This window comes from Silene latifolia, chromosome 3, assembly GCF_048544455.1.
Source record: "Silene latifolia isolate original U9 population chromosome 3, ASM4854445v1, whole genome shotgun sequence".
Classification (NCBI taxonomy): domain Eukaryota; kingdom Viridiplantae; phylum Streptophyta; class Magnoliopsida; order Caryophyllales; family Caryophyllaceae; genus Silene; species Silene latifolia.
Genome location: NC_133528.1, coordinates 38,786,533 through 38,811,728, shown reverse-complemented (window position 1 = coordinate 38,811,728; position 25,196 = coordinate 38,786,533). Strand labels below are relative to the sequence as shown.

Below are 25,196 nucleotides of genomic sequence, written 5' to 3'. Positions count from 1 at the left end.
ATCACAAAGCCAAACAAGTCATGGGAGAGGTTCACGACGGAGAATGTGGCCCTCACATGAGTGCAATGATGCTTACACGGAAAATCATGCGGCTAGGTTACTACTGGACCACCATGGAAGCCGATTGCCGTAACTACGTTAAACATTGCCACAATTGCCAAATCTTCCCCAACATACAACACATATGATGTGACCATAATTAGAGCATATTTAGTCCCCGAATTAGCCTTGTTCACATGCTTTTTAGTGCATATTTGGGTCATTTATTGTCTTTAGTCCTTTGTTTTGCATATTCTTTGAGGTTTTGTTTCCTTGGTAGGAAAGGAGTGCAAACCTTGCATTTTCATGACAAAATGAAGCTAAATTGATTGAATTCAATGACCAAGCATCAAAGAGAAAACAAGATTAGAAGGCCTTTGTACATACTATAGTAGATGGGCAATGATGAGAAAAGATCCTTGCATCCCCGAGGAAATCCTCAAGGATTCTATGAAGAAAAAGGAAGAAAAGAAGAAAGAATGTAGCTGTAAGACAATCCGAGCGGATTGTCCACAAGACGCCCGTCCAAGAGGTACAATCCGAGCGTCTTCCCCTAGTGGACGCCCGTCCAAAACACCCCCAATCCGCCCGTCTTCCCCAGCTGGACGTCCGTCCAGAATCACCACAATCCGCCCGTCCCGTGCCCTGGACGCTCGGATTGTATGTCAGCCATTTCGTCTTCTACAAGCTTCAAGGAAGGATGCGCATATTTTTCTAAGACCGGTAAAAAGGAGACCGGATTCTCCCTTGAGACCGGTGATTCCTCAAGGACTTAATCGTCATTTAAGCCCTTAGTAAACCCTAATTTATGTAAGTAATCCCCACTATAAATACCCCATGAGTCTAAATAGAAGAGCATGTTCTTCTTAGCAATCTTTAGTGTAGTTAATATCAATCAAATCTCTCTTTAATCTTGTAATCAACATATAATCAAGTTTTAATACAAGTTTCATTTTCTTAATCTCTCTCTTGTTCATCCTTTGTTTTGGGTAATTGAAGATTATTTGGGTTATTATTGGGAGATTGACAACCTTCCAATCAATCCTCAAGTACTTCTATTATTCTTTGCTTTATTATTGGAATCATTAGTAGATATAATTCTCTTAATCCCTTTTTAATTATTGTTAATTATCTTCATTTATTCATCATGTTTCACTTTGTTGGTATGACTGACAACCTTGATAGCATGTTCAACATGATAATGAGTGAGAAGTTTCTTAGCTAGGGTTAATGGGTAATTAGGGGAAACCAACATGGGGGATGATTCATGCTTAAATTAATATGTTTTCGTAGTTTATTTGCTTGCTTGTTGTGATCTCAACTTATGAACATGTTATGTTTGATGAAATGCGAGCCAGTGAATCCTTGCATTTTTTTTACCCATCACCTATCTTTTCAATGAGACTTGTAAGACATAAACCAACTCGTGTCTCATTAGACCATGCATATAGTTGAGTAGGGAAGATTAAGTCGACTTGTAGGTGTTGTACAATCTAATCGATTCGGCTCCGGGACCCAAACTTTCCTAGGATTGTAAGATATAAACCAACTCGATCCATCACAACAATAATTGCTTGCTTATAATTTGAGAATATGTTTGTATGATCAATTCCCATGAATCCCCTATGACCCCTTGACACCCTAGTGCCTTTTATCAATTGTTTACACCCCTTTTTCATCATCTTGCTTGTTTACTTTCATTACTATTTAGTTTAGTGATCTTCTACTTCAAACCCCAAATTGTGACACCCTTAGACACCACTAGTTGCAATAGAAAATCTCATCTCAATTCTCGTCCCTTGGGATCCGACCTTTACTTGCCTCTTTACTAATTGTAGAGTTGTTTGTGGAGTTATAAATTGTGTTTTGGTTTAGGTGCTCCTAACGACAAGTACCGAAAACTAAACCTCCAAGTGAGTCCGACCAAAAATGGCGCCGTTGCCGGGGACGGTGTTAACTTGATTTAGATTTTCTTATATTGTTATTAGTTGTGTCTTTCTTTGCCATGGGGAAGTATAACTCCTCAAGGTTTGTTCTAATTATTTTCGAGTTGTTTGATATTTTGCATGTCTAGAAGATCACAAGGTAACTTGTTACCCTTTCATCACGAAATTGAAAGGACTTTGACAACCAATAGAAGACTTGCTAGGAGAACTTTGAGAGGTATTGGTGAGGTTGTAGATATTCAACCAAACACTATTGAGTTCATCAACCCTTTTGCAAGAGAAGGTGAGGAGAACCCAACACAAAATCCAACACAAAATCAACCCACAATGCCCAAATTTTCATCACATTCCGTACCAACCGAGGAGAACCTACCTAATGGTACTCCCACACCACAACATTTAACCAGAAATTTCATTGCCAAATCCGCATTTATCCAATTAGTCGAAAGAAGCCAATTTGGGGGGATGCCTAGTGAAGACCCTCACTCTCACATGGAGAATTTTTGTGACTATTGTGATGCGATTTCTCAAACCGGTGTAACTCAAGACCAAATTCGATGGGTCTTACTTCCTTTTTCTCTAATTGGCACCGCAAAACAATGGTTGAAAGGCCTTGATAAGGTTACTCTCGGAATTGATTCTTGGAAGAAGTTGGCTCTAGCTTTCTACAAAAAGTTCTATCCACCGGAAAAGACTAACATGTAAGAGCTCAAATTACGGGCTTTAAGCAAAGAGATGAAGAATCTTTGTATGAAGCTTGGGAGCGATTCAAAGGAATTTGTCGCTCATTTCCTCATCATGGACTTAGCGAGTGGTTCTTGGTACAACAATTTTGGAACGGTCTTTATGAAGACTCAAGAAACATTCTCAACATGGGATCAAATGGAATGTTCACCGAAGTTGACGACAATCAAACTTGGAACAAGATTGAGGAAATGGCGGTCCATAATTCACAATATAGTAGATCTCGCAAGGCTACTAGAGGAGGAAAGCATGAAGTGGACTCTATTACTCAATTGGGTGCTCAACTTAGTGCTCACATTGATACCATCAATTTGAAGTTCGAAAAGGCTATGGCTAGAATTGAAGAAGCCTCAAAATCACCAAAGCATCATGTTAATGCCATGACGGCATCTTCATCAATCCCAAGTGGGATATGTAATTGTGGAACTTTGGGACATGACCAAAGTGAATGTAGGGGAACAAATGAACAAGTGAATGCTTTTCAAGCATACAAGAGTGGTACCCCTTATTCAAACTATTACAATGAAAACACCAAATTCCACCCAAATCTCTCATACAAAAGCCAAAATGTTCAAAACCCTCAACCAACATACACCCCACCTCCCATGAGAAACCAAAATGAAAGACCCTTTTACAACCAAAACCAAGGTTACCAAAATCAAACTCCATACAATCAACAAAATGACCAAGGTTTTGATGTTCAAAAAGCGGTCCTCCAAATGCAAAAGAATCAACAAGAGTTTTTCACTCAAATGCAAAAGGATAGTCAAGCAAAAGAAATCACCATCAACAACATCCTAGCCCACACCAAAATGTTGGAAACCCAATTAACTCAACTAGCATCTTCAAGCTCACAAAGACAAAAGGGGCATTTACCACCTCAAAGTAATCCCCCGAGACATGAAACGGTTAGTGCCATTCACTTGAGAAGTGGTACAAGGTATGAAGCACCGGAGAAGCAAGTTGAGGATAAAGTTGTGGAAGCTAGTGACAAAGAAGAAATTGTGCAAAATCCCAAGGATGGGGAACCATCAAAAGAAGAAGTTTCAAAGAAAAATGAAGACAAGGCCAAGGAGAAGGAGCCCATTGTGATTAGACTTCCTTTTCCGAGTCGTCAAGCCAAGCCCAAATTTGATGACCAACTTGGAAAATTTATGGAAATTGTGAAGAATTTAGAAGTCTCGATTCCTTTTACGGAATTAATCAATCACGTGCCGGCCTATGCAAAGTACATGAAAGACATCGTTACGTAGAAGAAGTCAATCCGGAAGCTTGAGACTATCGCCTTCACTAAGGTGAGTAGTGCAATACTTCAAGGGAGTTCACCTCCAAAACTTAAAGATCCGGGAAGCTTCTCAATACCGTGTACCATAGGCGACACCACGATCAACAAAGCCTTATGTGATCTAGGAGCTAGTGTGAGTGTTATGTCGTACTCAGTGAGTAAAAGGTTAGGGATGGGAGAGCTTAAATTCACCAATATCGCAATCCAAATGGCCGATAGATCGATGAAGACACCATTGGGGATATGGGAAGATGTTCCCGTAAGAGTTGGGAAATTTTTCATCCCGGTGGACTTTGTCATTGTTGACATGGAAGAAGACTCCAATATTCCAATCATTCTAGGTAGACCTTTCTTGCACACCGCGGGTGCGGTAATAGATGTGAAGCATGGAGAGCTCACTCTAGAAGTGGGAGATGAGAGCATAACTTTCAATCTTGACAAGACCATGAGAGCTCCCCGTTTGCATGAACCATGTTTTATGGTTGATCATTATAGCCGGAAGGATGATAGGAAGAAGTCGGAATTCCAATGGAAGAAGAAAGTCAATGATGCTCCATTCAAAGAGCAAGGAAATTGTAACCAAGAGAGCTTGAAAAGCTCACCAAAGTCAAGCAATGAAGAAGATGGCCTCATTGGCCAAGACATGAAAGTGGGAGAGTTGTCTCTATCAACTCAAGAGATCTTTAGTGATCAAATAGATGAAGTTTGTGGTCTTTGGGACGATGCGTTTGAACGGATTTTCAATCCCTACATTGGTAATGCTATCGATCAAGACCAACATGAAGGACAACAAGGGCAAAGATATATTGAGGATCTTTATCATGACAATGAACAAGCTTTTGACTACTTCTTCAAGGTGTTGAGTAACATCAACAACACCTTGGACATGCCCCCATGACATCTCACTAAGGATGAGAGTTTGGTGGAGTCCGCTCCAAACCACCATTTGTAAATATTTCTAACTCCCTAACTTGAATTTTAATTCTTACATTGCATTTTTGTCATTTTTGGATTTTTATGCTTTGATCAAGATATCTATCATTTTTGAGAGAAGTGAGGGAGGGACTAATGATTTAATTGATGTGTAGTGCTTTAGCTTAGTGTGGGGATAGCAATTGCCTAAGCTATTCATGCCTTAGTAGTGCTCCTACAATGAAGAACACGGGATTTGAAGAATGAAAATGACACGGGATATGCAAGTGCACGGATGGAACTGAATCCGGGTAGACTAAGAGGAATCCGAGTGTCCTTAAGGGGAATCCGCTCGTCTAATGGGAATCCGAGCGTCTACGGCTGAAACCGTCCGTCCAAATGAGCTGCAAAAATGAAAATTTTGGTCTGTTAGAGAATCCGAGCGTCCCAGCAGAGAAGACACTCGTCTGAAAGAATCCGCTCGTCTTTACAAAAAGACGCCCGTCTTTTTGCCAGTGCAGAATAAGAAGAATTCCTATAACAGAATCCGCTCGTCTCTGAAGGAATCCGCACGTCCTGAATTGCAGAAATCCGCCCGTCTTCACTGAAAGACGCTCGTCTTTAGGCGAGATTTTCTGAACCCAGATTAAGCAGAATCCGAGCGTCCCGAAGGGAATCCGCTCGTCTTCCCCCTATAGTTTGAAGATTTTGGGTGTTTTTAAATACCCTTCCCACATTCATTCATTCATTCATACATTCAAAACACTACCCATAAACCCCCAAAACCCTCATCCTCTCCATCACCAAAAACAACATTTCCTCAACCAAATTCAACAAAATCAAATCCAAACTTTCTTACAACAACAATTAATCACTCCTTTTCCAACAATAATCAATCCAAGCACCAAAATCTACAACCTTTGAGTCGATTTTTGAAATACAAAGGAAAATCCTTTCATCTTAAAATCGATTTGGGTATAATTGGAAATTGAAGATTTTCAATCTTTTCTTGGTATAATCATCAATGGCAAGAACAAAAGGGTCAACAAAGGCACTCAAGGCAAAGGCACTCTCAAAAAGGCAACAATGCCTTCAAGCAAAGAAAGCTTCAATGGCTATGGTGGTTGCTAATGCAAACTTGGAAGTTCAACAACAACAAAATCCTCCCTTGGAAGCAACAACAACAACAACTCCGGAAATTGCTCAATTATCAAACTATCCGGAGGTAATTTTCATTTCTAACTCCCATAGGGATACATTTGCCAAGTATGCTAAGAAATCCATTCTACCCACCAAATTCATATGTGAATATGCCTTGAACAAATTGGGTGTCCTTGAACAAACAAAAGCCTTCTTTGAAGCCATGGGGTTGGGAAAATTGTTTGCTACAAGAGAATTGACATACCCCTCCCTTACCTTAGAATTCTTGAGTTCTTTGAAAGTTACTAAGGTAGAGACTAGAGAAAACATCGAGTTCCGCCTTGCTAAATGTGAGTAGGCGCATTACCTTTGATGAATTGGGTAAAGCATTGGGTCTTAGTGATTCACCTAGTTATTTCAAGAATCCCGGAAAGTATGACCCCGCTCCTCTTTGGGAGGCGATTTCCGGGAAGAAATTTGAGAACTTTCATGCTTGTCGCGCTCTATTAGTTCACCATCCGGGCATTAGAGTGTGGCACAAGGTCATCGGGAATACTATAATTGCAAGAAAAGACACTAATCACTTTACAAAGCTCGATTTTGTTCTACTTGAGTCGGCCTTAAATGTTGGAAGGGAATTCACTAAGCCTTACAATGCTCTAAGGCTTTTGGTGGAAAGATGGCTCAATGTTGATTGTGGTAAGGAAGGCACCGCTTTTATCATAAATGGAGGTCTAGTTACTCTCTTGGCCAAGTACTTTGATCCAAATTTCAACAAGGATAACACCTATGTGGCGATCAAAGGGGATCATCTCATTGACATGGATGCCATGATTAACAAGTACAAGTGGGTCAAGCATAATCCTCTTGACACCAACTATGGGTGGCTCACCAATGATGCTAGATCTTTCACTTTGCCTTCCAAGATATGCCGCTTGAGTGCTCATAGAACAAACTACCTACTTCCACTCTCAAAAGGCGCCGAGTACATCATCCGTCAACAAAGGGGCGAAATTGAAGAGCCCTCCTCCTCCATTGTCACACCACCCTATCCATTCATATATCAAGAGTTCAAACCCGAAGGTGTTGAAGTGGGCAATGACTACATGACTCTACTTATGCAAGAGATGCATAAACAAGCTTACAATGATCGAGTAGATGCATACTTGGCCCAATATCCACCCCTCCTTCATTTAGCTAGGCAAGGACTACTTGATCCTTCATGTCCTTTGCCTAGTTGGGCGGATAGGGAAGTCTTCTTTCCAAACACATCTAGGGGTGAAAGACCGGGTGAAGATGGGAATGTCGATAATGAGGGTGTTGATGAAGAGGTAGATGATGAAGAAGAAGAGGCTAATGAAGAAGATGAAGGAAGTGAGCAAGGAAGTGAAGAGGGAAGTGGTGATGAGTCCGCTTCTATGAAAGGAAAATGATGACAATGATGATATGGTGGAGGACTAGCAAGCTTTGGAGGCTCCTACCCTCTTGAGGTTTGTCTACTTCTTTCTTTGTTTTATTTATTTTTATCTTGATCATAGTTGGAGAGTCCTAGCAAAATAAGGACTAACACCTCGGCCACATTGAGGTGTTCTTTTATTGTTCCCATTTGAAAAATCCAAAATGACAATTTAGTTTCATGCATTGCATCTTGTGTGCATGAACTACCCCCAACTTTAGGACATTAGAAATAATGTATATCTCGGTTTGGGGAAGTACATGCATACGCAACGGGAGGTAATATAAATTACGCTCTCCGTCATAAACAAAAATCCATGCATCATGTAGTGTAGATTAGTGTAGCTTGCATTTAGTATAGAATTCATGCATCATGCTTGCATAATTTCCCATCATTTTGGCCATTAAGGACAATGCCCATATTAGTGTGAGGATGGGGAATTCTAACTTAACTTTTATTCAAAAACCCAAAAAAAAAATCAAAAAGTTTCAAAAAATCAAAAAATTTGAAAATTTTGAAAATCCAAAAACAAGTTCATTTCCTTTGTAGTGTAGACTTGTATATATTGTTGTATATATTGTATTTGTTCTATCCGTGTTCACATTGATCGACTACGACACATCCGAGACATGAGGATATTGAAGACCGCATGGTATGATCTTTCCAATCTCCTTTTTCCTCTTTATGTTAATGACTATGTGGCTTTATTTTGATTGATGCGGTATAACAATGTGAATTTAGGACTTGCATTTAGATTATATGGCATATTAGTTGGTAGAATCATTTGCATTAGGATGTTTATATGTTAGTTGCATCATGGCATGTAGTTGCATGTTAGAAAAATTTTGCGAAACCGTCTACTTGGGAAGCTTGACAAGTGTATATAGGCCCCAGTAGATGATTTTTCTTCTTAAGACTTTGCTTGTTAGAATACTTGTAAAACACCCTAGGATGTGTCATGCTAGTATCCTTTGACCCATGGATTAAGGCCTAGTCAAGAGTACCTTGTGGTGTGATAACTCCTTGGCTACCGTTTATTCCAAGGTGACCCTTGAAACCATTCATGCATCCATCGTCCATGTTCTACCACATTTTTGTCATCAAAGGGAATGGGCACAAAAAGAAATTGATTTGAGTTCAATGAAATGAAAAGTGAAAGAAAGTTTGCAAAATGCATCAAATGAAAAGAGGAGCAAAAATAGACTTCTAATGCTTCAAATATAAGGCACCCTCACTACATATGGGGTGACTTTGAAAATGTTCAAAAATGCAAAAAGTTGAAAGTTGTCAAGTATTGAAATGCCAAACATCAAAGAAATGGCAAAAGAAAGTGTTCTCAAATGTCAAATGCCACAAGAAATTGGGGGGGAAAAACAAAAACAAAAGCAAACTCCCAAATGAAACTCAAATATCTATTGATCCCTTTATCCATCGTATCCATTTTTGTGCATGGTAGAGAGGGGACGACCCTTCTTCTTTTCTAGGCAAGAGGGGGAATTCCGCGATCCTCCAGTGTTTCTAGCACCATAGGGAGTCTACTCTTGACAAAAGCATTTAACGATTGAGGACACAAAGGTACCCTAGCTTGACACAATTTGGAGGTGATTTATTGGTATCCTTCTAGGCTTAGTAGTTTGAAGAAATTGCATCTATGAAGGAGTGTGTACCCTTGAATTGCTTCCCTTGTAGATAATTTCTGCCACTTAGATGAGGAAAGTGGCTATTCTTTTGTAGATGCATCCATTACTTGATTTTGTGTGCTTAATGTTTGGATGTGTCGCCATTTTGGCAAGACCCACCTTGCCTTGCAAGAAGGCATCCTACCTCATGGTTGTCTTGTTGTGAGTTGAAGGGGCGGAGTGAGACCCGCTAATTGTCTATGCTATTAGGTTAGTTTAAATAACGGTCCTAGTCTTTGTCACCTCTTTACTCGGGACGAGCAAAGATTCGGTTTGGGGATATTTGATGTGACCATAATTAGAGCATATTTAGTCCCCGAATTAGCCTTGTTCCCATGCTTTTGAGTGCATATTTGGGTCATTTATTATCTTTAGTCCTTTGTTTTGCATATTCTTTGAGGTTTTGTTTCCTTGGTAGAAAGGAGTGCAAACCTTGCATTTTCATGGCAAAATGAAGCTAAATTGATTGAATTCAATGACCAAGCATCAAAGAGAAGACAAGATTAGAAGGCCTTTGTACATACTATAGTAGATGGGCAATGATGAGAAAAGATCCTTGCATCCCCGAGGAAATCCTCAAGGATTCTATGAAGAAAAAGGAAGAAAAGAAGAAAGAAAGTAGCTGTAAGACAATCCGAGCGGATTGTCCACAAGATGCCCGTCCAAGAGGTACAATCCGAGCGTCTTCCCCAGTGGACGCCCGTCCAAAACACCCCCAATCCGCCCGTCTTCCCCAGCTGGACGCCCGTCCAGAATCACCACAATCCGCCCGTCCCGTGCCCTGGACGCTCGGATTGTATGTCAGCCATTTCGTCTTCTACAAGCTTCAAGGAAGGATGCGCATATTTTTCTAAGACCGGCAAAAAGGAGACCGGAGTCTCCCTTGAGACTGGCGATTCCTCAAGGACTTAATCGTCATTTAAGCCCTTAGTAAAATCCTTTTCCAAAAAATTATTTCCTGACGGTTTGAGTTTGAATTTTTCGAGTCAATTTCAATAATTTCGACGCAATTTAATTCACGACACGAGTTAATTGCTCAAATTTTCAAATCAATTCCTTTTGAATTCTGAACGTGACGATTTGTCACGGAATTTTCAAAACTCAATTTTAACTTCAAGTCATCTTGGTTAATTTTTTTTTCAGTCAAACACTTTTACATGTTTGCATTTTTGCATATGTGCTATATATTGCCTGATTTTCTACACTAACGATGCAGGAACTGGTGCAAAGCAAAAGGAGAATCAACAGCCAACCCGCGCTCCTCCGAAACACAACACAAAAAGCCAAGATTCACAAAATGAACCACAATCCAAAAACACATATATACAAACCGCCTCACGCAAAATGTAAATATGTACAGACAAGAGTCCAAGACACGGACAAACTACGAGCAACTGACCGTACAAACAAGATCCAGTACGGACATCTATCATGCAGACACTGGCCTAAAGACAACGAACTGGGGGCTATCTGCCACCTACCGAACAAAGCACTCCCTACCCTTCCAATCAGAAAAGAAAGGGAGCAACATAGGGAACAGAGGAGCAACAACGGAAGCAGGGGTGGTTACCACAACGGTAGCACCTCGTTCCTGCTCCACGAGAAAAAGAAAAATGGTGCCTGACAGATTTTGGACGACGCGATAACCGAGGCTCGTAGCTCAGCGCGCTACCTCGACGTTGGCCTCCAATCATCAAAATTCGAGGATGAAAAGGGATCAGAACAACGGATGCTATCCCGATGTTGAACCCCACTCAGCTGAATTCGACAACGACCGAAAGCGACAACGTGGGATAACACAATCGTACTGAACCCCACTCATCGGACGTCCGGACCTCCACAGGCAACGACCAACGATCGATGCCCGATCATTGGCCGGGCAAAGGCCGCCAGGCAGAAACACAACCAAGCATGTAACAAAAAAACAGTCGTCACTCCCCCTCCAGGATCGACTTCCTCCTCCAAGGCCTCAACGGCAGACCCCATAGGTCCCAAACGATATCCTGCAATCAAAAAACACAACAAAAAAATGTCAGCCGAAATTTCGGCATTACGACGGCATGAAATGGATAAATCCAAACAAAAACAACAACAACCTGCAATGCAAAACAAGGGTAATCTCGCCCAAAATCCAACCAAACAAAACAATTCACAAAAAAAGAACACAAACACAAAAAATGACTCGCCCATCTTTTCAAGCGAAAGACGAGTCAAAACCACGAAAAACGGCATTTCAAGACCCCTATAGGGTCCGCCTACAAACCAAAATACCTTCCCGACACAATGGGATATTTTTCTACGGCTCAAAAAGGCAATTTAAACGCTAATTTGAACCCGAACCGGTCAAAAATTCAAAAATGACCGCAAAAAGGCAAACGTGATTTTATCACGCCTCAAAGCGACCTAAATTACCAATAAGGTCCATTTCAAGGCAAACTGACTCAATTGAAGCCCAAACAGACGCTTATTTTGTCAGACATAAGACCGTCACAAAAGGCAAAAATCCAATTTTGCCCACAATATCTAACGAAGGTCCATAAATGGCGAATACGGGTTTTCCCAACTACAATGCAACCTAGTGGGACCCACTACCCAAGCAAATAAACTTGGCATTGCGAAATGAGACGGTTTCTCACCTCACTTACGTTTTTCGAGCATAGGGAGCGGAAACGGGGACCAAAATGCAAACTAAAAGCACCCCTATACTCCTAAACAGGTTTCTAACCTAATGCAAGCATCAATTTCACTCGAAATGGGCTCAATCAAAAACGCCCAATTCGATTTTCTAGAGTAAAATTCGCCCTAATTCAATCAAGCTAAAGATCAACAAATTTAAACGGATTCAAGAGGGAATACATACCTTGAGATGACATTGTTGATGAGGGCAAGAATTCAAGCGAGCTAGAAGGTCCAACAATGGCGAATTTGGCTTGTTTTGTCGAAAAAAGAAGAAGACGAGATGATGAATGGTATGCAGCCTGAACTCGCGTCTCAATCAGGCGTCCCTTACTTTTTCAGCGAATTTTAGGCTTTAGCCCAATTTCCACATAACAAAATTCGGATTTTCATTAACGATATTGAAAATCGTCATTTCCTCAAAGACAAAAAGACAAATAGTGAAAATTTAAATTCGCTATTTTCAAAAATTTCAAGCAAACGGCAATCAAAACCGCCAATTTCAAAAATAATGGTGAAATCAAATTCACTATTTTCCTTCAATTTCAAAAATAATAGCGAAAATTCAGAAACCGCTATTTCTTCAAATTTTAAGCGACGGCAATTAAAACCGTCATGCTCAAAATAATAGTTGGAAATTGAATTTCACTATTTTCACCACGCATGTTAACGGCGGCACATAAACCGTCACTTCAATTAATAGTGAAGATTCCAAATTCACTATTTCCATCAAATGTCAACGGCGGCATATAAACCGTCACTACAAACGCAATAGCAAAATTTAAAATTTGCTATTTCCTTCAAAATTCAAATTCAACGGCGATCGAAACCGCCACTTCAAATTCAAAGAAGAACGACGAATGTTGAAGATTCCAAATTCACTATTCCTTCCAATACCAGCAGGGGGCTTCCCCGCAGAGCCCGCTCATTTCAAAAAACAGTGATAGTGAAAGTCCAAATTCACTATTTCCACGGCGGCATCATGAGTTCGCTACTTTCAAGACAAGCCCTTTTGACGCGGCTATTCTCATTCAAGTTCACCGGCGGCATCACGAGTTCGCTACGTTCAAACAAGCCCATTTGACGCGGCTATTCTCATGGTAACCGACCGCCCCGTGGCTGGCGAGCCTTTGTCCGCAACCTTTCAAGGACAGATCCCGAAGATGCCTCGGGTACATTTCCTTACCGTGGCTGGCGTCCGCAACCTTTCAAGGACAGATCCCGAAGATGTCTCGGGTACATTTCCTTACCATGGTTGGCGAGCCTTTGTCCGCAACCTTTCAAAGACAGATCTCGAAGATGCCTCGGGTACATTTCCTTACCATGGTTGGCGAGCCTTTGTCCGCAACCTTTCAAGGACAGATCCCGAAGATGCCTCGGGTACATTTCCTTACCATTGGCTGGCGAGCCTTTATCCGCAAACATTCAAGGACAGATCCCGAAAATGCCTCGGGTAATACGTAGTCTAACGGACATTAAAAGACCCGCACGGACAGTTGACAGACTCTAAACTGTTCCCGACGACAGGTCCTTGGCTCGTACCCTCGAGCCGCCTTGGCGTCGCCATTCCCGACGGCAGGTCCTTGGCCCGAAACCTTTCGAGTCGCCTCGACGTCGCTTGGGTCTCCAGGTTGTAATCTTCGATTGACCTGGGGGCTCTACTTTGACTTTCGCCCTGTCCAAGCCTCAGTCAAAGTGGGGGCTCAGAGATACCCGATTCTGCTGAGACTCCAACAAACACCCGATGATTATCGAACTACAACATGTTTTGGAATCGCGGCGTTTGATCGACAGTTTGTGTACAACTTTACGTCGGAAAACATAAAATGATTTCGAAAATAAAACATTTTAAAAATACCTGGAGTGTTTAATGCACGATGACGGGGTCGCAATGACACTAACTAGAGTCAAAACCGACACCGGACCAAAAACCGACTCAAAAATTCAAAATCCCGACTCCAACAACGAGTCAAACCGAGTCAACCACCAAAAACAAAACATTTCAAACCTTCTACCTTAAGTTTTCTCGGATTCGTGTTGGTCAAGTACCAAAAATGTGACTACAAAACCTAGGATAGAACAAATCATGATTGCGTTTGTTGTGAAAGCGACAACTCATCTCGAAGAACCGCGACGTGGTTCGTGCCTCTTTGAGCAGCCCAAGTGGCCATGTCGCTCAAAACTCACACAACCACTCATTCTCCTATAAATACCCCTCAAATGCCACCCATTTGAGATTGACGCGAGTGTCCGCCCCTTCTTTTCTCCCTTAAAATTCTCGACTCGACTTCTTAAGTCACAACCCGACGCGTATTTACGACCTACCGATCGCAAATACGAGCCTTACACATTGTTTGGTACCGTCATCGTGCATTAAATCACTTGACCGACCACTTCGACCACTACACCATCACTAAGCATCAAAACACTCTTTTTACTAACCAAAACGGTTTTAAACCGAGTTTTTTCCGATCAAACGAGTTGTTACACTTACGTCGGTCACTCGCCATAACCAAAAATGTAAGTATGAGGGTGTAAAAATCCTCTTTTATTATGTTTTCATTTATTTCATGACTATAACATGCTAAAACGTGCATAACATGAACCAAAACATGGAATGAACGAGCAAAAACTGATTTTTGGTCTGAGTTAGAAGCCCCTTAGGTCGCCAGATTACCCGCGCCTAAATGGGGTGTTCAGACCAGAGATCAACCGTGTTTGTTCTAGTCATTTCCCTTTAATCCACTTTCATATTTGTAATCGGTTTTTACCATTCCAAATATTTTCGAACCCTTTTTATTTCATTTGTTTTAACCATAAAACATTTTTCACCCTTGGCTCCTCATACCATGACGGTTAAATCTGTGTTTCGGTGATAATATTTGGTTAATGACATTTAAAAGGTATTTTAAAGCCTTTTATTTCATTTCTTTACATTTTCAAACAAACATATTAGTCACCAACACAAAGTCATCCTTGGTTCTACATACCATGCCGGATTTTAACCCGGGTACGATGATGAGTATCGACTAATAACATTCAAATGGACTTAAAATAATTAGTCCATAATTACTTTCAAAAATATTCATGTCAAGTTTGTCAAATCGAACCCGACACCGAATATTATCAAAATAATGATGATTATTCGAGTCTAGTTCTTCAAATCAACAAATGCGGTCTAAACAACCCCTTCAAATCAAACCGGGTTCAAATACCCATTTTTCAACTTGTTTTATAACGCTTTCTAAAAGGTCATAACACGGCACATATACCGTGGACTAACCCGCGCCTAAACAGGCCCTCCATTTCTCATTTTCAAAACCAGAGGGAGGCGCCTTACACCGCCGGCTGGCTTGCGCCTCATATAGCCGTCTGGTACAGGGCCTGTTCCTTTCCAGCATTAGTCTAGGACGATCCCGACTCCGGTTAGCCCGGATATAGGACGGATCAGATGACTATTTGATTATTAAAAATCATATTTGCAAAATGCCTTACTAAGACAAATGGATCACGTTATGCACCCTAAACCTAATACGGTAAATGAATGTTTAATTTTCGTCTTGCATGCAAATCAATCATTAATCCAACTCGACATCTTATACTTGATACTTGGATTAAATCAACCGACTTAGAAAGCTCTTACATGTTAGGTTTAAATTATTGGATGCGTATTCATGCATTTAAACCGTTTTATCAACTTTTGCATTCAACCAACAAAGATCGATCAGTAGAGGCCGCTAACGCGGGCGGGATTGGGTGTCTGATTAAAGGGCTTCCCAATACGTACCTTCACCTCTTAATCAGAAACTTTGGATAGTGGACGACCTTATCCAGGGCGTACGAGAGTCATTCTAAAGATAGGATGCTAAAGAGGGACGATTTCCTTATCTTTAGTACCTATGTCAAACGCTGCTTTGTGCTTCAATTTGACCGAGGTATAAAGTGGATTTCGAACGGGTTCCAGGAATCCCACAAATTCTTGGTGGCGACTCCGAACATCTCTAATCGTTTCGAGACCCTTACCGAGACAAAACCGAACGATCTAAAATGATCCGGTCGAAAGCATTTTTTACGCCGCCGAGCGTGCTTTCAAAAGACCGCTGTATGTCCACAGATCGGCTGGGCTTGCAGGTGGGCCATGTCCACACACTTACACTTGCTCCAAGGTCACACAATGCTTTATTGATTGTAGTGTCGCCAATGGTACATGGAATAGAAAAACTTCCCGGATATTTGAGCTTTGAAGGGGAACTCCCTTGAAGAATAGCACTACTCACTTTGGTAAAGGCAATAGTCTCCAACTTTCGGATGGATTTATTCTTAGTAAGAATGTCTTTCATATACTTTTCATAAGCCGGAACATGATTGATCAATTATGTGAATGGGATTGAGACTTCTAAGTTCTTCACGATTTCCATGAACTTTCCAAGTTGATCATCAAGCTTAGGCCTAGCTTGGCGACTTGGGAAGGGAAATCTAATCATAATAGGCTCTTTTTCCTTAGCCTTCTCTTCGTTCTTGTTCTTTGAAACTTCATTGGAAGTAGGATTTACCTCCTTAGAGTTCTCTACAACTCTTTGCTTGTCACTAGCATCTATAATATCTTCATCAATTGGCCTCTTTGGCCCCTCATATTTTTTAACATTACTCAAATGGATGGCACTAACCGTCTCATGTCTTGGGGGATTACCTTGAGGCGGTAATTGCTCCTTTTGCCTTTGAGAGCTAGAAGATGCTAATTGAGTTATTTGAGTTTCTAACATTTTGGTGTGGGTAAGAATGTTGATGGTGATCTCTTTAGCATGGCTATCTTTTTGCATTTGGATAAAAAATTCTTGTTGGTTCTATTGCATTTGGAGGACCGCTTTTTGAACATCAAAGCTTTGGTCATTTGATTGGTTGTAAGAAGGTTGATTTTGGTAACCTTGGCTTTGGTTGAAAATGGACTTTGAGCTTGGTTTCTCATTGGAGATGGGGTGTATGTGGATTGGGGGTTTTGGACATTTTGGCTCTTGTATGAAAGATTTGGATGGAATTTGGTGTTTTCATTATAGTAGTAGGAATAAGGGGTGCCACTCTTGTATGCTTGGAAAGCATTAACTTGTTCATTTGTCCCCCTACATTCGCTTTCATCATGTCCCAAGGTTCCACAACTTTCACATACTCCACTTGGGATTGAGGATGATGCCACCATAGCATTAACATGTTGTTTGGGTGATTTGGAAGCTTCATCAAGCTTAGCCATGGCCTTCTCAAACTTCAAATTGATGGTGTCGATATGAGCACTTAGTTGAGCACCCAATTGAGTGATGGAATCTACCTCATGCTTTCCTCCTCTTGTGGCCTTTCGAGGCCTACTATATTGGGAATTATGAACCGTCATTGGCCCATGTTTGATTGTCATCAACTTCAGTAAACATCACATTGGATCCCATATTAAGAACATTGCGGGAGTCTTCATATAGGCCGTTCCAAAATTGTTGCACAAGGAACCACTCACTAAGTCCATGGTGTGGACAAGAACGACAAGTGTCCTTAAATCTCTCTTATGCTTCATATAATGATTTCCCATCCCTTTGCTTGAACCCAGTGATTTGGGCTCTCAACATATTAGTCTTCTCCGCAGGGTAGAATTTATTATAGAAGGCAAGTGCTAACTTCTTCCATGAATCAATACCAAGGGTAGCCTTGTCTAGGCTCTTTAACCATTGCTTTGCGGTACCTATTAAAAAAAAGGAAACAATACCCATCGGATTTGGTCTTGAGTAACTCCGGTTTGAGAAATTGTATCACAATAGTCACAAAAAGTCTCCATATGTGAATAAGGGTCTTCACTAGGCATCCGTCCAAATTGACTTCTCTCAACTAATTTTATGAATGCGGATTTGGCAATGAAATTACTGGTTAAATGTGGTGGTGTAGGAGTACCGTTTGGTCGGTTCTCCTCGGTTGGTACGGAATGTGATGAAAATTTAGGCATTGTAGGTTGATTTTGTGGTGGGTTTTGAATTGGGTTATCCTCTCCTTCTCTTGCAAAAGGGTTGACAAACTCAATGTTATTTGGTTGAATGTCCACAATCTCACAATTACGTACAACTCTTGAAGTACCTCTAGCAGCTCAATGTTGGTTAAGTTCCTTTCAATCTCGAAATCAATAGGTAATAAATTACCTTGTGATCTCCTAGTCATGAAAAATATCAGACAACTCGAAAAAAATTAGAACAACCTTAAGGAGATTAACTTCCCCAAGATAAAGAAAGACACAACTAAAAACAATTAACGAAAATCAAATCAATTGAACACCGTCCCCGGTAATGGCGCCATTTTTTTGGTGTGGTCTAAAACCCGTCGTCAAAAGCTACTAACCAAAACAATATTTATAACTTCACAAACTACTCTTAGCAAAGAGCTAAGTAAAGGTCGGATCCCAAGGTACGGGTATTGATGTAGGATTTTCAATTGCAAGTAGTTATGTCTAAGGGTGTCACAAATTGGGTTTGAGATGAGATGTGGTCTAATCTAATCAACAAGATGAAAGTAAATTAATGAAAGTAAAGTAAAGTAAATAAAGGGGTTTGTAAACAATTGATTGAAAGCATTAGGGTGTCATGGGTTCATAGGGGATTCATGGGAATAGATTATACAAACATGTTCTCAAATAGATGAAGCACTTATTGTTGTGATGGGATCGAGTTAGTGTATATCTTACAATCCCTATGAGAATTTAGGTCCCAGAGCCGAGTCGTCTAGACTTTACAATATCTACAAGTCGACTTAGTCTCCTCCTATTCAACTCTTATGCATGGTCTAATAAGGCTCGAGTTGGTTTATGTCTTACAGGTCTCATTGAAAAGATAGGAGATGGGTAAAAAATGCAAGGATTCATAGGCTCACATTTCATCAAACATAACATGTGCATAGGTTGAAATCACAACAAGCAAACAAATTAATTATGAAAATATATTAGATTAAGCATAGATTAATTCCCATGTTTGTTTCCCCTAATTCCCCATTAACCCTAACTAAAGAAATACTCACTCATGTTCAAGTTTAGCATGCTAATAAGGTTGTCAATCATACTAACAAAACAAAACATGATGAATAAATGATGTGATTAACAATAATTAAACAAGGGTAAAAAGGAATTATACCTGTGGAGATTATCCAAATAATAAAGCAAAGAATAATAGAAGTACTTGATGATTGATGGAAGGTTGTCAATCCTCCAAATAAACCCAAATAATCTTCTAATTACCCAAATAGAACTAAGAACAATAGAGAGAATTCAGGAAAGATTAAGATATGATTAATATTGAAATGTGTATTACAACTAAATTAAGAGATGATTAAAGCTTAATTAAAACTTGATTAATGTGACATGCCAATCTAGGTAGTACAAAGGGGTATTTATACTAAAATTAAGTACAAGGATTAGGGTTACTAAGGGCTTAAATGACTATTAAGACCCTAAGAGAAGCTTGAGGAAATGCAAATCCCGAGGGACATGCGCGGATCATGCTTGCAAGTCCCACCAGGATTCGCTCGGATCACCTGAAGCACGGGTTGTCCTGTAAGAAGATCCGCTCGTCCTGGAAGTCGGGACGCTCGGATCATTTCTCTGGCACGCTCGTCTCAGGGACACTCGGATCATTGCTCTGATCCACTCGTCCTGAGCTCGGGCCGCTCGGATCGTTGGACAGAGTTCTTCTCTTGTTTGGCTCCTTATCAATCCGCGGGGATTGAGTTGGGGATGCAAGTATCTCTTCATCATTACCCATTACACTTTGTTTATCTACTTAGGCCTCTAGTGTCGGTCTTCTCTTTGGTGCTTGGTCATTGGATGCAATCCATTTCGCCTCATAAATGCAAGGCTAGCAATCCTATCCTACTAAGGACACAAAACCTCAAAGAATATGCAAAATGGGAAACTAAAGATAAGAAATGACCCTAATATATGCTAGAAAGCATGGGAACGAGGTTAATTCGGGGATTAAATGGGCTCAAATATAAGTCACATCAATCACTTTTTATATGACCTTAGTTTGTTGTTAGGCCTTGGACGGACAACACGGGGGTTCTAGCCTCCATTGAGGAGTACCTGCGGCCTCGTAGTTCTTGTCGTCTATACCTGGAGACGGCGATCGACTTAGTGTGGTACCTTGGGGAGAGTTTGGCTCGCCAGTGATTCAACGAGACCTTCGTGGTACCTGTCGACCCGCCAAAAGTGTTGTTCCAGGAGTCGACGCCTGACGAGGCTTTAAAACACCTTCACGGTCATGGAGGTGAGGAGTTGTTGTTGTGGGAGGTGTCATACGAGGCCTTCCATTTTTCGAGGCTTGCTTGGTACCCGATTGAGGTATGTTATAACCTCATGCCTAGTTTTTTCTTTTGTAACGCGTTTGTTATTGGCCTTGCTGATGTGACTTCCCGTGTAGGGTGACCACCTTATGAGGGCTCAGCCCCAAGCTTTAACGACATAGACCACCTACTCGGGGCCAGGTGGTGAGGAGTTGCAGTTGTGTTTTATCGTAGCCAGCTGCTCCTGAGGTGACTGACATCGGCCTTGAGTAAGGGCTGACGGTTTTGAGGGTAAGTTATTGGTTTGGAACTTTTCGTTCGCGCGAGTTTTGTTTTGTGTCATTTTTATTGAGGGTTTGTTTTATTGTGCAAGTGTGGACCGGTAGTCATCAGGCTTTGTGGCGGATGGCTAACCGTTGGAGGGCACTTGCTAGTGACCTGGCTACGCGGGAGGCCTGGCTTATCCAGGTATTGTATTCTCGATGGTTGTTTTTGTTTTTCGTTGTTGTTTGCTCTTTTTGGTTTTCAGAGTTTCGAGGTTGGCGAACCATGCTTTGTTTTGCAGAGCACTGTGGATCCGGCAGAGTTGGCTGAGGTTCGTGTTGATTTGGACAGAGCGAGGGAGGAAGTCCAGGGGCAGGAGCTCTGGTTCATCACTTGTGACCAGGAGCTTCAGCATTGGGAGGAAGAGTTGCGATGTTGTGACACCGAGATCGTCCCGCTCAGGGCTCAGTTAGCTGCGGAAGAGGGTCCTCGTGTTGCAGCGGAGCCGGGGATCGTGATGGAGCATGAAACACTAGAGAGTTCTGCCGATAGGACACCTGAGTTCGAGATGGTGTCTGCTTTGTTTGCGTCTCCTGGTCAGAGCAAGGCTGGCCCAATAGGGGGGTGCCAAGTAGCTTGTAGTTGTTTTCTTTGTTTTTCAGAATTTAGCTTGTATCTTTCAGACTTTGGCTGGTAAAATAAAACAATAATAAAAATAACAATTGAACTAAACAAGGATATAATAATCAAATATGGGGAGACTAGGATTGGTCGGGTTCATATAGGGTGGTAGAGGTTATATGAGTCAGGATATTGATAATTGTGGTTCTATTCGGATACTAAATCGCTACCTCTCGGTTTATGCGATTATCCTTTGTCCAATTAACCACCTCTCGCGTACACTAGTCTGTCCTATCAATTGCATGCACGGTTCTGTGCTATTGATGAAATATTGTCGTCGGGTCTCCCAATCAAACACATTTATATTCTCAACAAACAACTAGTTAGTGGTTAAGTCGAGGTCGATCCATAGGACGGTGTGCTTTGGGTTATAAGTCTATCTATCTCAATTTATACTAGTGTCACAATTTGTTTGGGTTTGTAGTTGCTGAGTCTAAACTAATGCAAGCAATGAAGTAAAACAAATAATAAATTAAGAGATGTAAACAATTGATTAAAAGCACCATGGTGTCATGGGTTCATAGGGGATTCATGGGAGTTGATCATACAAACATATTCTCAATTATATGCAAGCACTTATTGTTATGATGGGATCAAGTTAGTGTATATCTTACAATCCTAAGAAGGTTTGGGTCCCGGAGCCGAATCGATTAGATTATACAACACCTACGAGTCGACTTAGTCCTTCCTATTTAACTATATGCATGGTCTAATGAGACTCGAGTTGGTTTATGTCTTACAAGTCTCATTGAAAAGATAAGTGATGGATAAAAAATGTAAGGATTCATAGGCTTAGCATTTCATCAAACATAACATGTGCATAAGTTAAAATCACAACAAGCAAATAAATTATGTGAACATATTAGATTAAGCATGAATCAATCCTCATGTTTGTTTTCCCTAATTACCCATTAACCCTAACTAATAAAACTACTCACTCATGATCAAGTTTAACATGATAATAAGGTTGTCAATCATACTAACAAAACAAAACATGACTTAGCTTTAAGGAAATAAACAATAAAGAATAAAGAGTAAAGGAATTATACCAAACTTGAGATGATCCAAATAATAAAACAAAAATAAAAGAAGAGAACTTGATTGATTGATGAAGGATTGTCAATCCTCCAATAATAACTCAATAATCTTCAATTACCTAAAAGTAAGAAACTTGAACAATAATTAAGGAAAGATTAATGTGTAATTTATGGAAAGATTAAAGAGTAATTTATTCTAATCTACTCCTAATCTAAGAGAGCTTCCTACTATCTAATGTAATCTAATCTAATCTATAATATGATATGATATCCCCCTTTTGATTATTACAAGTGGGGTATATATAGTGGTGCATCATTAGGTTAAATAATGCTAAATTAGTTATTAACAATGATAAGTTCTAAGTAGGAAAATGCAAGTATCCTCGAGGAGATGAGCATATTGTGCTGAAGGTCTCATGGTCCGTTCGTGCCAAGGAGGGAGATGCTCGGATTCTGGGCAGGAGAGACGAGCGGCTCAATCGTCGGGACGCTCGGATTGCTTGAGGGGGCGACGAGCGTCTTGAAGTTAGGACGCTCGGATTGTCCTTCAGAATGCTTTGCTTATTCCTTTCACATACTTCTTATTCTTGCATTATTGACCTTAGTTCTTGCCTCTCCTTCCATACTTTTTCACCCAATATCATCAATGACCTTCCAAATAAACACGAGAGACGGGAATTTCTCCTCATTTCCTTCTTTCCTACAAAACATATGAAATGCACTAGGGAAGCAAAATAGAAAACATTTGACGGATAAAATAGCTATGGAATGTTATAATAGTATGCAAAATAGGCTCAATTAGGGGACTAAATGTGCGCAATTATGAGTCACATCACTATCCAAGGCTTTCGGTCTTATGAAAGTATTTAACAAATGATGAAACATGGAATTAATCAATCACACATATAATGAAACACATGGCATATAAGAATTGGAAAAGGAATAAACAAGCAAATACATCTACTAATACTCATATACTTCCTCTTAATTACTCCCCCATAATCCCCCTAAAATTCAGCATGGTCACTACTCACTCATAATCAAAGTAAACACGGTAACATTAAGGAAATGAAACATGGAATTAAAGCTAAACATGATGATCTAAGCAAATGAATAACAAATTTAAACAAAGATTAACAAGTAATTAAAAGGGAGATTAGAGATTATACCAACTAATTAGGAGAATAATAACAATAGATGAAAAATTGAATCAATTTGTAAGAACTTCCTTTGGGATGGTGTAGTAGAGTTTGCTAAGACACCCCTGGTCTCATGGGAAAAGGCATGCAAGCCTAAGGATGAAGGGGGTGTAGGACTAAAAAATGACATTCTTTGGAATAAGGCGACAGTGGGTAAACTGGTCTGTTGGATTGCCTTTAAGTCTGACCATCTATGGGTCAAATGGGTTAACCATACCTATATTAAAAACAATAATCGGCATACCTACTCCCCTCCAACATCAACCAATTGTTATTGGAGGAAAGTGTTCCAAATTAAAGACACTTTCTCATAGGCATATTAAAAACAACAGTGGAGTGATCAAATGAGTAAAGAGTACTCGAAATCTAAATGATTTGAGTACATAAGAGAAAAAGGTGAGAAAGTCAAGTGGTGCAAATTGGTCTGGAATAAATGGACGACTCCTAAACACGAGTTTATAGCATGGATCTATTAACATCAAAACATTAACACCAATGATAAATTATTCAAATTGGGTATAAGCCCATAGGATACCTGTCTCATTTGTCCCAGTGGATCTGAAACCATAGATCATCTCTTCTTTAATTGTGTGTATTTGGTGAATGGTCATTGAGAAGGAGGGGATTGAAGGTTAAAGTGGATTTGGTGAATGATACTGTGAATGCATGTATCTATCACATCGGTCGACAACGGAATAAGAGTAAATTTGATTCCATTCTTCTCCGACCTCATAAGGTAGCTGCTGACATTATTGGGGATATGAAGCTAAGATTAAGGGGATTAAACTTGCAATATGATGGTAAGGATAACCTTTGGCTCCAACGCTTAATTGGTGACAGGAGGTGAATAGGAGACTCGGAAATCGAGGAGTGTGCTGGAACAAAGGAAGGATGAACAAGATGAGATTTGTTGTGAGATAAAGAGGATAGGGTTTCTAATCTTTTACTCAATCACCTTTATTTTGTTGTTGATGGCTTTGTTGTCGATAGGTATGTAATGTCTGATAGTGTTGGGCCGGTTTCTCTTAGCCCAAATGTTTTGTGTAGAAGGGAACCCAAGTCCGTTAATTTCATTGTATTGGCTCCGTCTCTCCTTTATATGGTGACCATTCTATTTTTGATATATACTTACATTTTATCAAAAAGAAAAAAATAATAGATGGAGAATATAAGAAAAATCTTTGACATAGAAGAAGATCATGTCACCAAATCTTCATACAACCCAAAAAATTTAACTAACTAAACTAAATTAAGGAAATATTAATGTGTAATTAAGGAAAAACTAAACTAATTAAAGAGTTATTAAGGACTAATTCTAAAACTAAAATCTAATTAGAGTTTCGTACTCTCTAATTACAAAGTACTGCTATTTATATGATTACAATTAGGGGAAGAATGGAGTCCATAAAAATCTGGGCCGGGAGTCTTACCCGATCGGGTAGAGGCCATTCTAATAGGGTAACTTTTTTCTCGACCTTCGTCCCAATCGGGTAGAGCTTACACGACAGGGGGCTCTGTTCTTGACTCCTTTTTGCTCGGATCTGATCCTCTTCCCGCTAGGGACCAAACCTGCCTGATAGGGAAAGTTGGTAGCGGTCCCTATGGGTGGGTATAATCCTTCTAGGCAGCTCGAGTCTTGGTCCATCTTGGTCGGTTTTCCCTTTGCCTTGATCAATTGTCGCTTGGATGCTCCTAATTCTTCCTTTTGCACTCAAAATGTGGTAAAACCCGCCTCAATTTGTTGGTTACCTACAAAACCGTCATAAAAACACAAAATATTAAATAGGAAAGAAATGACATCTAAATCCGTTACAATAAGGGATAAAGGCTAAGAAAATGG

At 40.3% G+C, this 25,196-nt stretch overlaps 1 long non-coding RNA gene, 1 other non-coding gene and 1 pseudogene across 2 annotated transcripts; 1 reads left to right on the top strand and 2 right to left on the bottom strand.

Annotated features, from left to right (window-relative positions):
* Nucleotides 1-2,690: 2,690 nt before the first annotated feature.
* LOC141650024 (small nucleolar RNA R71) lies at nt 2,691-2,790 on the bottom strand (annotated as a pseudogene).
* A 14,589-nt stretch (nt 2,791-17,379) lies between these two features.
* LOC141650286 (small nucleolar RNA R71) lies at nt 17,380-17,486 on the top strand. The gene has a single exon (XR_012546326.1). It is a non-coding gene; the product is annotated as a small nucleolar RNA R71 (small nucleolar RNA).
* Nucleotides 17,487-22,278: 4,792 nt separating this feature from the next.
* On the bottom strand, nt 22,279-24,442 carry LOC141647557 (uncharacterized). The gene is made up of 2 exons (XR_012545762.1): nt 23,892-24,442; nt 22,279-22,857 (listed from the first exon to the last, which is right to left on the bottom strand). It is a non-coding gene; the product is annotated as an uncharacterized LOC141647557 (long non-coding RNA).
* Between the last annotated feature and the right edge of the window lie 754 nt (nt 24,443-25,196).